The sequence below is a fragment of the Salvelinus alpinus genome, chromosome 5 (assembly GCF_045679555.1).
Source record: "Salvelinus alpinus chromosome 5, SLU_Salpinus.1, whole genome shotgun sequence".
In the NCBI taxonomy this organism is placed as follows: Eukaryota; Metazoa; Chordata; class Actinopteri; order Salmoniformes; family Salmonidae; genus Salvelinus; species Salvelinus alpinus.
The window spans coordinates 69,003,546-69,016,318 of record NC_092090.1 but is presented as its reverse complement, the minus strand read 5'-3'; the positions used below and the strand labels follow the sequence as shown (position 1 = coordinate 69,016,318).

At 42.9% G+C, this 12,773-nt stretch overlaps 1 long non-coding RNA gene across 1 annotated transcript; it reads right to left on the bottom strand.

The window, feature by feature from the left end:
• Positions 1-9,873: 9,873 nt before the first annotated feature.
• On the bottom strand, positions 9,874-11,521 carry LOC139575225 (uncharacterized). The gene is made up of 3 exons (XR_011674922.1): positions 11,459-11,521; positions 11,329-11,379; positions 9,874-11,207 (listed from the first exon to the last, which is right to left on the bottom strand). It is a non-coding gene; the product is annotated as an uncharacterized lncRNA (long non-coding RNA).
• Between the last annotated feature and the right edge of the window lie 1,252 nt (positions 11,522-12,773).

The window sequence follows — 12,773 nt, the reverse complement described above, 5'->3', positions numbered from 1 at the left end:
TTAGCAATGGCGCACAACCGTGGCCTCCACTGCAAAAAATTATATACAGTGCATTTGGAAAGTACTCAGACCCCTTGACTTTTTCCACATTTTGCTACATTACAGCCTTATTCTAAAATGGATTCAATTATTTATTTTTCTCATCAATCTACACACAATACCCCATAATGACAAAGCGAAAACAGGTTAAGAAATGTTTTCAAAAGTATTAGAAATAAAAAAGAAGTAACTTATTTACATAAGTGTTCAGACCTTATGCTATGAGACTCGAATCCTGTTTCCATTGACCATCCTTGAGATGTTACTACAACTTGATTGGAGTCCACCTGTGGTAAATTCAATTGATTGTACATGATTTGGAAAGGCAAACATCTGTCTACATAAGGTTCCACAGCTGACAGTGCATGTCAGAGCAAAAACCAAGCCATGAGGTTAAAGTAATTGTCCGTAGAGATCCGAGACAGGATTGTGTCGAGGCACAGATCTGGGGAAGGGTACCAAAATATTTGTGCAGCATTGTGGCCTCCATCATTCTTAAATGGAAGAAGTTTGGAACCACCAAGAGTCTTCCTAGAGCTGGCTGCCTGGCCCAACTGAGCAATCGGGGGAGAAGAGCCTTGGTCAGGGAGGTGACCAAGACCCCGATGGTCACTCTGACAGAGCTCCAGAGTTCCTCTGTGGAAATGGGAGAACCTTCCAGAAGGACAACCATCTCTGCAACACTTCACCAATCAGGCCTTATGGTAGAGTGGCCAGACGGAAGCCACTCCTCAGTAAAAGGCAAATGGCAGCCCACTTGGAGTTTGCCAAAAGACACCTAAAGGCTTTCGGAGCCATCATCGACTCTGTGGGTTTTGTCCAACATGTCTCCAGACCTACTCACTGCCACAGTCATACTCTGGACCTAGTTTTGTCCAGTGGAATAAATATTGTGGATCTAAATGTTTTTCCCTCTTAATCCTGGACTATCGGACCACCATTTTATTACGTTTGCAATCTCAACAAATAATCTGCACAGACCCCAACCAAGGATCATCAAAAGCTGTGCTATAAATTCTCTGACAACCCAAAGATTCCTAGATGCCCTTCCAGACTCCCTCCACCTACCCAAGGACGTCAGAGTACAAAAATCGGTTAACCACCTAACTGAGGAACTAAATGTAACCTTGCGTAATACCTTAGATGCAATTGCACCCCTAAAAAGTAGCTCCCTGGTATACAGAAAATGCCCGAGCCCTGAAGCAAGCTTCAAGAAAATTGGAACAGAAGCGGCGCTCCAAACTGGAAGTCTTCCGACTAGCTTGGAAAGACAATACCATGCAGTATCTAAGAGCCCTCACTGCTGCTCGATCATCCTATTTTTCCAACTTAACTGAGGAGAATAAGAACAATCCAAATATATTTTGATACTGTCACAAAGCTAACTAAAAGTAGCATTCCCCAATTCATGAACTTGATCATTAGATGATGATCATTAGAAAGCAAATTACGTACACCTCTTTAAATCTGCGTATTTATCCAAAGCTCACTTGTCCTGAGTCTGCACAACACTGCCAGGACCTAGGATCAAGGGAGACACTCAAGTTTTTTAATACTATATCTCATTGATGAAAATAGCCATGGCCTCTAAACCTTCAAGCTGCGTACTGGACCCTATTCCAGCAAAACTACTGAAAGAGCTGCTTCCTGTGCTTGACCCTCCTATGTTGAACATAATAAACGCCTCTGTCACGTTCTGACCATAGTTCTTCTGTATTTTCTTTGTTTTAGTATGGTCAGAGCGTGAGCTGGGTGGGTATTTTATGTTTTGTGTTTCTATGTTGGGTTTGTCGTTTGGCCTGATATGGTTCTCAATCAGAGGCAGGTGGTAGTCATTGTCTCTGATTGGGAACTATATTTAGGTAGCCTGTTTTGTCGTTGTGGGTGATTGTCTATGTTAGTTGATGTTGCATGTCTGCACTCGGTTTCATTAGCGTCACGGTCGTTTGTTATTTTGTTTAGTTTGTATAGTTTAAGTGTTCTTCGTTTAATAAATAGAAGAATGGATTCACATCACGCTGCGTTTTGGTCCTCCTCTCTTTCTCCCAAAGAAGATCGTGACAGAATCACCCACCACAACAGGACCAAGCAGCGTGGTAACGGGCAGCAGCAGCAGCAGCAGCGAGATCTGGACTGTACAACTTGGGACGAAATAGAAAGGTGGTCGATCGACCCAGGGGGGGTGCCGGAGCCCGCCTGGGATTCTCTGGAGCAGTGCGAGGAGGGATACCGGCGAATGGAGTTGGCACGGCGATCAAGAAAGCGCGGATGGAAGCCAGAGAGGCAGCCCCAAAAATGTATTGGGGGGGGCACACGGGGAGTGTGGCTAGGCCAGGTAGGAGACCTGAGCCAACTCCCTGTGCTTACCAAGGAGAGCGAGCGTACAGGCAGACACTGTGTTATGCACAGTGCCATCTGTTTTGTCACCAAAGCCCCTTATACTACCCACCACTGCGACCTGTATGCTCTCGTTGGCTGGCCCTCACTACATATTCGTCACCAAACCCACTGGCTCCAGGTCATCTATAAGTCTATGCTAGGTAAAGCCCCGCCTTATCTCAGCTCACTGGTCACCAAAGAAGCACCCACCCGTAGCACGCCCTCCAGCAGGTATATTTCACTGGTCACCCCCAAAGCCAACACTTCCTTTGGCATCCTTTCCGTCCAGTTCTCTGCTGCCAATGTCTGGAACGAATTTCAAAAATCACTGAAGCTGGAGTCATGTCTACCTCTCTAACTTTAAGCATCAGCTGTCAGAGCAGCTTAACGATCACTGTACCTGAGCACAGCCAATCTGTAAATAGCACACCCAACTACCTTGAACACTAATTGACTCAAGATATTTCAGCTTTTTTTTCTTCTTTTTTTAACATATTTTTACTTTGACATCATGGGGTATTGTGTGTAGACCAGTGACACAAAATATCAATGTAATCAATTTTTAATTCATGCTGTAACACAACAAAATGTGGCAGAAATCAAGGGGTGTGAATACTTTCTGAAGGCACTGTAAATACAATACATGACCAAAAGTATGCGGACCTGCTTGTCGAACGTCTCATTTCAAAATCATGTGCATTAATAATGAGTTGGTCCCCCTTTTTCTGCTATAACAGCCTCCACTCTTCTGGAAAGTCTTTCCACTACATGTTGGAACATTGTTCCATTCCACTTCCATTCAGCCACAGAGCATTAGTGAGGTCGGGCACTGATGTTGGGCGATTAGGCCTGGATCGCAGTCGGCGTCCCAATTCATCCCAAAAGTGTTTGCTAGGGTTGAGGTCCAGGCTTTGTGCAGGCCAGTCAAGTTCTTCCACACCGATCTCGACAATTTCTATTTAGAGCAAAAAAATTTAAACAATTTAACTGGGAATCAAAATGTCATGCCCATACAATTTCACTTGCGACCTGGACGGCGTCCTTTCGCATCCCCCCAATGATCCAAATGTGGAATCCGTACCCTTCTTGATATCATAGACAGTAATGGATTGAGAACATACCAAGATTTGAAAGATACATACACACATTACCAGGCTACTCCTTTTTTCTATATTTACAATGTAGGTCAGCTATGCTGTCCCATGGGAAACCAAACTACCGAAACACCCAATGATGGGATTTATAAATACATTTTTGCGGCCCCCAAAAGGACTAATCTCTATAATATATAAACAACATTTGGAAAGCTCATATTCTGAGCTAGCCCACAGCACTATATAGTTTAATCTTAACCACGCTTTAACTGGAACAGAAAATGGAAAAATATGACCTTGGCATCCCGTAATCCGAACCATCAAATTCTATATGTTAAGTTTGTTCACAGACTGTATCAAGGACATGTTTTAAATTGGAAATTGGCCTCATTCCCAAATGTTCACTGTACCCCCTAAAGTAGGCACACTCCTTCATATGATGTGGGAGTGCCCTGCCGTTTAAATCTTCTGAGGCAAAGTTACAAAATTCATTTTGAAGTGCATGAATTTAAATATTCATTGCTTTCCATCTATTATGCTACTTAACGATGATGGCCCCTTGAAACTCTCAATCAATCAGAGAAGATTACTGCTGGCAGGCGCACAGCTGAAAAACTCTCCCATTTAACCAGTGGATACAGTTACTATTAGAAGTTATAACATTAGAATTATTGACAACGAGAATGAATGGTGCTAGTCAATGAACAAAGTGGAAACTGTTTTTTAGACATTTTTGCAAAAACATGACAAATAAAAAACAAATACCTTATTTACAAAAGTAGTCCGGTCGTTGTCCCCACAGCATGATGCTGCCACCACCATGCTTCACCGTAAAGATGGTGCCAGGTTTCCTCCAGAAGAGACGCTTGGTATTCAGGCCAAAGAGTTGAATCTTGGTTTCATCAGACCAGAGAATCTTGTTTCTCATGGTCCGAGAGTCCTATGGGGGACCTTTTGGCAAACAAGCGGGATATCATGTGCCTTTTACTGAGGAGTGGCTTCTGTCTGGCCACTCTACCATAAAGGCCTGATTGGTGGAGTGCTGCAGAGATGGTTGTCCTTCTGGAAGGTTCTTCCATCTCCACAAATAAATTCTGGAGCTCTGTCAGAGAGACCATCCGGTTCTTGGTTGACTCCCTGAACAAGGCCCTTCTCCCCCGATTGCTGTTTGGCCAGGCGGCTACAGTGGTTCTTCCTTTAAAAGTTGTGGCGTACTGCAGCACAGCTTGCGGGGTGCCGCAGAATTCTATGGCACGTTATTTAAGTGTCAGTCATTGTTACTAGAATGATGCATTTTACCACAATCTGCCACCATCTACCACAAATAAGCTCAAAACCTTTAAAGGACGAACCACTGTAGCTCTAGGAAAAGTCTTGGTGGTTCCAAACTTCTTCCATTTACGAATAATGTAGGCCACTGTGTTCTTGAGGACCTTCAATGCTGCAGAAATTTTTTGGTACCCAAAAAGGTAACAGTACAGGCATGGGAAAAAGGCTAATAACGTAGTCCGGGAGATCAGTGTAATGGGTGCGTGTCGGTGGCAGGGAAGTCAGGCGCAGGAAAACGAACTTGGTATAAACGGAGTCGTTTAATAAGTGCTCATAAAACTCAAAAAACCAAAATATACAAAAAATAATTTAAGTGGGTACAAAACCCGTCGCACACCGACACATGACTTGCACATCACATACAATAAAACAATCTCCGACAAGGACATGAGGGGAAACAGAGGGTTAAATACACAACATGTAATTGATGGGATTGGAACCAGGTGTGAAGTAAGACAAGACAAAACCAATGGAAAATGAAAAATGGATCAGTGATGGCTAGAAGGCCGGTGACGTCGACTGCCGAACACTACCCGAACAAGGAGAGGGACCGACTTCGGCGGAAGTCGTGACAATCAGGCAAGAGGTTGATGACAGGAAATCTGATTGGCAAAAGTACAGGCATGGAATAGGCAGAAAAACGTTGTTAACAAACAAACAATACCTCACAATGATCGGGTGCAATGAACTGAACTAAATAGTGTGTGTAAATGATATATAAGGGTTAGAACAGGTGATCAGAATTCAGGTGATTGGGATCTGGAGAGTGAGCTGCGTTCAGGGGATCTATGTCTTTGAAAGTGTGAGCTGGAAAGTGAACTGTGTTCAGGGGATCTATGTGTTTAAGAGTATGAGTTGGAAGCAGACGTTAAAGTAGTAACCAACAAAGTGTTAAACAAATCAACATTTATAAGTTATATTTTAGATTCTTCAAAGTAGCCACCCTTTGCCTTAATGACAGCTTAATGACAGACACGTCGACAGTGAAGAGGATACTCCGGGATGCTGGCCTTCTAGGCAGGGATGCAAAGAAAAAGTAATATCTCAGACTGGCCAATAAAAATAAAAGATTAAGATGGGCAAAAGAACAGACACTAGACAGAGGAACTCTGCCTAGAAGGCCAGCATCCCGGAGTCGCCTCTTCACTGTGGACGTTGAGACTGGTGATTTGCGGGTACTATTTAAGGAAGCTGCCAGTTGAGGACTTGTGAGGCGTCTCTTCCTCAAACTAGACACTCTAATGTACTTGTCCTCTTGCTCAGTTGTGCACCGGGGCCTCCCACTCCTCTTTCTATTCTGGTTAGAGCCAGATTGCTCTGTTCTGTGAAGGGAGTAGTACACAGCATTGTACGAGATCTTCAGTTTCTTGGCAATTTATTGCATGGAATAGCCTTCATTTCTCAGAACTAGAGTAGACTGACGAGGTTCAGAAGAAAGTTCTTTGTTTATGGCCATTTTGAACCTGTAATCGAACCCACAACTGCTGATGCTCCAGATACTCAACTTGTCTAAAGAAGGACAGTTTTATTGCTTCTTGAATTGGCACAACATTTTTCAGCTGTGCTAACATAATTGCAGAAGTGTTTTCTAATGATCAATTAGCCTTTTTAAAATGATAAACTTGGATTAGCTAACACAACGTGCCATTGGAACACAGGAGTGATGGTTGCTGATAATGGGCCTCTGTTCGCCAATGTAGATATTCCATAAAAAAATCTGCAGTTTCCAGCTAAAATTGTCATTGACAATCTTAACAATGTCTACACTGTATTTCTGATCAATTTGATGTTATTTTAATGGACAAAAAGTGTTATTTTCTTTCTAAAACAAGGACAAAAACAAGTGACCCCCAAACTTTTGAGCGGTAGTGTATATACAGTATATATACTGAAATGGACATGAAATGGAATTTTAGAACAGAGAATTCCTTGCACATGTTATGCGTGTGTATGTGTGTGGCTGTGTGTGTCTGTGTACAATAAAAACAACCTCTCCATGGCTCTCTCTTTCATACCCCATTTAAGGGTGAGCGTTGAGGCGTTACATTACATTGCTGCCATGTACATGTAATACCATGGAGGAAAGCCTACAACAACAGTCCTTTTTCTCTCTCTCTTTTATGTCATGCCAGCTGTCAAATGTGTTGGGTCTTTGTTGGCCGGGCTGTATGTGACTAACATCCCTGTAGAGTACCAGCTGGAGTGAAAAAGCAGAGTGTGTGTGTGAGAGAGCAGAAAGGACCTCCGTTCCTCTGTCCACTCCAGCACATCACAGCGCTTTCCACAGGCAGCCGCTGTCAATATCTCACCTGCAGGAAAAGCTTGCATAGCCACAAACACACACACACACACACTGTTACTGTTACCATACACCTCAGGAAAAGTGTTTTATCCAGACCTATAGTGAGAGAAAAAGAGCAGTTAATAACTGTCACACTCCTAAACACAGTTACAGATCATCATGTTTAAGGCTACACCAAAAAGAGATGAGCAAGTTATGTTCTTACCTGATTGCCCAGTAGCAGCAAAGGTCCTTATCATGGTAGTAACCTGTGTCACTTGACTCAATAATCCGATACCACCTGAACCTATAGAAAAAATTGAGCAGTTAATCACTGTCACACTCATGAAAACAATGATACATGTCACGGATCCCTCCAGAACGTTCATTATGCACACCTGTCCCCTGTTTCCACTGATTAGTACTTGTTTTAGTGTGCCCTTTGGTTTCCATTGGGCTGTCGATTATTGTTAGAATGTCCGTTGGTGCGTGTGAGTACCTGTGCTGTGTGTTTTGGGCTTCCGTGCCCTTACTCGGCACACCGTAATTTGGAGCATAATAAAAACCCTATTACGCATTCCTGCGCCTGTCTGCCGATCCTTCATGCCAACGTGACAGAATAATCAACCATTAAGGGAGACAGCGAGAATGGCCCGTCCGACGATGCTGCGACTGGTCCGCCCGGCGCCGCCGTAACCTCGGGAGCTGCAACTGGGTCGTCCGACGTCGCCACAACTGGCCCGTCCAACGCCGCCACAAGCGGTCTGTCCGACACCACTGCTACTGGTCCGTCTGACGCCGCTGCAACTTCGGCAGTGGCAACTGACACCTCTGATGATGACACAACTTCAGCAGCTGCATCGGGTCCTGATCGACCCGCACTGCGCTCCTGTGATCGTCATCGAGGCCTGTGTCGTTGCGTTGCTAGTGCACCGCGTCGGGGGTACTATCACGGATCCCTCCGGAACTTTCATTACGTACACCTGTCCCCTGTTCCCACTGATTAACCTCTCTAGGGTACGTGGGACGGTAGTGTCCCACCTCTTCAACAGCCAGTGAAACTGCAGGGCGCCAAATTCAAAACAACAGAAATCCCATAATTAAAAATCCTCAAACATACATGTATTTTACACCATTTTAAATATACACCTGTTGTAAATCCATTCAGTGTCCGATTTCAAAAAGGCTTTACGATGAAAGCAAACCAAACGATTATGTTAAGTGAGTGCCTATTCACAGAATAACACAGCCATTTTTCCAGCCAAAGAGAGGATTCACAAAAAGCAGAAATATAGATAAAAATAATCACTAACCTTTGATGATCTTCATCAGATGACACTCATAGGACTTCATGTTACACAATACATGTATGTTTTGTTCGGTAAAGTTCATATTTATATCCAAAAATCAGAGTTTACATTGGCGCGTTACGTTCAGAAGTTCCAAAACATCCGGTGATTTTGCAGAGAGCCACATCAATTTACAGAAATACTCATTATAAATGTTGATGAAAATACAAGTGTTATGCATGGAATTTTAGATGCACTTCTCCTTAATGCAACCGCTGTGTCAGATTTAAAAAAAGCTTTACGGAAAAAGCAAACCATGCAATAATCTGAGGTCGGCGCTCAGAGCCCAATCAAGACAAAAATATATCCGCCATATTGTGCAGTCAACAGAAGTCAGAAATAACATTATAAACATTCACTTACCTTTGATGATCTTCATCAGAATGCACTCCCAGGAATCCCAGTTCCACAATAAATGTTTGTTTTGTTCGATAATGTCCATCCTTTATGTCCAAATTCCTCCGTGTTGTTCTAGCGTTCAGTACATTTTCCAAACTCACGACACGCGGGCAAGTCCAGTGGAAAGTACGGACGAAAAATTAAAAAATTATATTACAGTCTGTAAAAACATGACAAACGAAGTATTGAATCAATCTTTAGGATGTTTTTAACATAATTCTTCAATAATGTTCCAACCGGAGAATTCCGGTTGTCTTCAGAAGTGTGATGGAACAGAGCTCGCTCTCACATGAACGCGCATGGTCAGCCCATGTTCAGGTCATGGTAGACCTTACTCAATCCCCTCTCATTCGGCCCCAGTTCACAGTAGAAGCATCAGACAAGGTTCTAAAGACTGTTGATATCTAGGCGAAGCCTTAGGAAGTGCAACATTATCAAAATATCCCACTGTATCTTCAGTAGGAGCTGAGTTGAAAATCGACCAACCTCAGATTTCCCACTTCCTGGTTGGATTTTGTCTCAGGTTTTTGCCTGCCATATGAGTTCTGTTATACTCACAGACATCATTCAAACAGTTTTAGAAACTTCTGAGTGTTTTCCACCCAATGCATATTCTAGCTTTCATGGATGAGTAGCAGGCCGTTTACTCTGGGCACGCTTTTCATCAGGACGTGAAAATACTGCCCGCTACCCCAAAGACGTTAGTACAAGTTTAAGTGTGCCCTTTAGTTTCCATTGGGCTGTCGATTTATTGTTACAATGTCCATTGGTGCATGTGAGAACCTGTGTTGTGTGTTTTGGACTTTCTTGCCCTTGTGGATTGCGCAGATGATTACGAGTCTCGTCCCGTGTGTTAATCATCGTACACGTGTGTATTTATTCAAGGTACTCCTCGCTCTTTTGTTTGGATTTCAACCCTGTGTTTTGTTTAGTGTTTGTTTGGTCTTCGTCCCTGTGCCTTTGCACGGCACGCCGTCATTTGGGGTATAATTAAAAACCTTATTATGCATTCCTGCGCCTGTCTCCCGAATCTCTTCATACCAATGTGACAATACAGCAAAAATAGATGTGCCTTGTTATGTTCTCACCCGCTTGCCCACACCTTAGCACCTTAACTTCTTCCCTCAGGGCTCTGTTTTCCTGCTGGAGTCTTTGGATTTATACCCCAACATTTTTGTAAAAAAATAAATAATGTAAAAGTAAAGAATTACAGGTTACTTTTTAATACAATTACATACTGTGCAAAACGGGACAGATAAGCATAGTCTCATCCAGGCTGAGCGAATGTACTACAGTACATACACTACATGACCAAAGGTATGTAGACACCTGCTCGTCGAACATCTCATTCCAAAATCATGAGCATTAATATGGAGTTGGTCCCCCCCTTTTCTGCTATAACAGCTTCCACTCTTTTGGGAAAGCCTTCCAATAGATGTTGGAACATTGCTGCTGAAACTTGCTTCCATTCAGCCACAAGAGCATTAGTGAGGTTGGGCACTGAAGTTGGGTGATTAGGCCTGGCTCGCATTCACCGTTTCAATTCATCCCAAAGGTGTTAGATGGGGTTGAGGTCAGGGCTCTGTGCAGGCCAGTCAAGTTCTTCCACACCAATCTCAACAAACAATTTCTGTATGGACCTCGCTTTGTGCACGGGGGCATTGTCATGCTGAAAGAGAAGGGCCTTCCCCAAACTGTTGACACAAAGTTGGGCAGGTAGCGTTCTCCTAGCATCCGCCAAACCCAGAATCGTCCGTTGGACAGTCAGAGGGTGAAGCGTGATTGATCACTCCAGAGAACGCATTTCTACTGCTCCAGAGTCCAAAGCTTTACACCTCTCCAGCATATGCTTGGCATTGCGCATGGTGATCTTAGGCTTGTCTGCGGCTGCTCGGCCATGGAAACCAGCTCCAAAAGAACAGTTGCTTCCAGAAACATTTTGTAACTCTGTAGTTACTGTTGCAGCCGAGAACATGCTATTTTTATGCGCTACGCACTTCAGCACTCGGCAGTCCCGTTCTGTGAGCTTGTGTGGCCTACAACATCGCAGCAGAAATTTGACGAACTGACATGTTGGAAAGGTGGCATCCTATGATGGTGGCACGTTGAAAGTCACTGAGCTCTTCAGTAAGGACATTCTTCTGCCAATGTTTGTCTATGGAGATTGCATGGCTTTGTGCTCAATTTTGTGCTCAACTGTCAGTAATGGGTGTGGCTGAAATAGCCAAATTCACTCATTTGAAAGGGTGTCCACATACTTTTGTATATATAGTGTACCTCCATGGCTGTCATTCACATACTGCTGTGGTGAATATGATGTTGGAGCTGTCCAATGTCCTAATTGAAAGACAGATTGAATTAATAAAGGTTCTCGTTTCGCCTCTGAATGTACATATAGTCACATTCAGACATGGTGCAAAGAAGTTACTGTTCATACTTTAATTCGTTATGTTCTTACCTTCATATCTACGGCCATAATTTGGCCCGTTGAAGTGTCTCATTGCAGGCCCTGTTTGAAACAATACATTGAAATGAAATACGGTACAAAAAAAACAAATCTCATCTGGGAAAAGTACTACATAGAGTACCTCCATGGCTGTCCTCCACATGCTGCTGTGGTCAATATGATGCTGGGGAATATGATGCTTGTCCTAAATGAAAGACAGATCACATGAATAAAGGGGCTTGTTTCTCCTCTGAAATTCTATCAGTATTTAGCAGAACAGGATACATCCTCCAATGGATTTTTTTCATGCATAATGTTTCACTTACTTGTATTCGGAGACAACTAATTCTAAGAAGAAAAAATACATGAGTACATTTGGAAATTGACCATGAAAGCTGATTTGCAGTTCTCCTGCTTTCTTATTTGCTCGTCATCTATCATTTCAACACTGGAACCTGCTTGGAACCGTTTACAATACAACTGTGACATCTCCCAATTGTCTAGACAAGTGAATAATAAAAGGTAGAGGCATGAATTATCCCACAAAACACTGACTTTCACATCAGGCAAGTTAATTACGATAATATTTCAAATGAGAGTACATCAGAAACATAAATTAGGCCAAATTACCTGCTCCCTTCATGAACTTAAAAAAAACAGGTGCTGTATGGTGGCGTACACTTGATGGCTAAATTGTTTCTTTGGTTCTTTTTTCTGAGGCTGAGTGGTAGCCAATAACAGATGTCATATTTGATCCACACTTGTGGAACTACTGCATATGGTTCGTTCTTCTCAACCAGCAACTGAACAACGGCAAACTTCATGACCTAAAGACAGGAGAGAAAGAGGGAGAACTAAGCATAAAGACCACTTATAATCAAAACATTATAACTTACATTACAAATCACACAATACCCAGTGAAATCCTAAGATATGTATCTAGTGAGAGGCGAACAGAAACAAACAGGGCTATGCCATGTCTACAAGTGGCTCAAGGGAGAGAACAATCAAGTGACTAACTGTGCAACTCATGATGGCATAGGCTAAAGAAAACTAAATTTAGACATTCATTTGGTAGCACACTCTTGAATTTACCCATATTTTACTACATTCTAGAGCAGTGGGTAAATGCCCTATAAAATAACGTTACCAGCACCGACATATGTCATAAACAGACAAGTTAATGTTGTTAGCTAGCGTCTAACATTAGCAAGCTAGCTAGCTAACTAACTCAGCTAGCAAGGACACAAGCAGATAGTAAGCTAGCCAACTTAACACAAGCTGCTAGCTAGCAAGCTAACATACCACCACACTAATGTTAGCAAACCAACTAACTAGCTAGCTAAGTAACTCGGCTAGCAAGGACAAAAGAGCACCAACATAATTTAGCTAGCTAGCTAGTCAAAGCAACAGCACCGAGCAATGGCCGAGTTCATGTATTTAGCTAGTTAACTTAG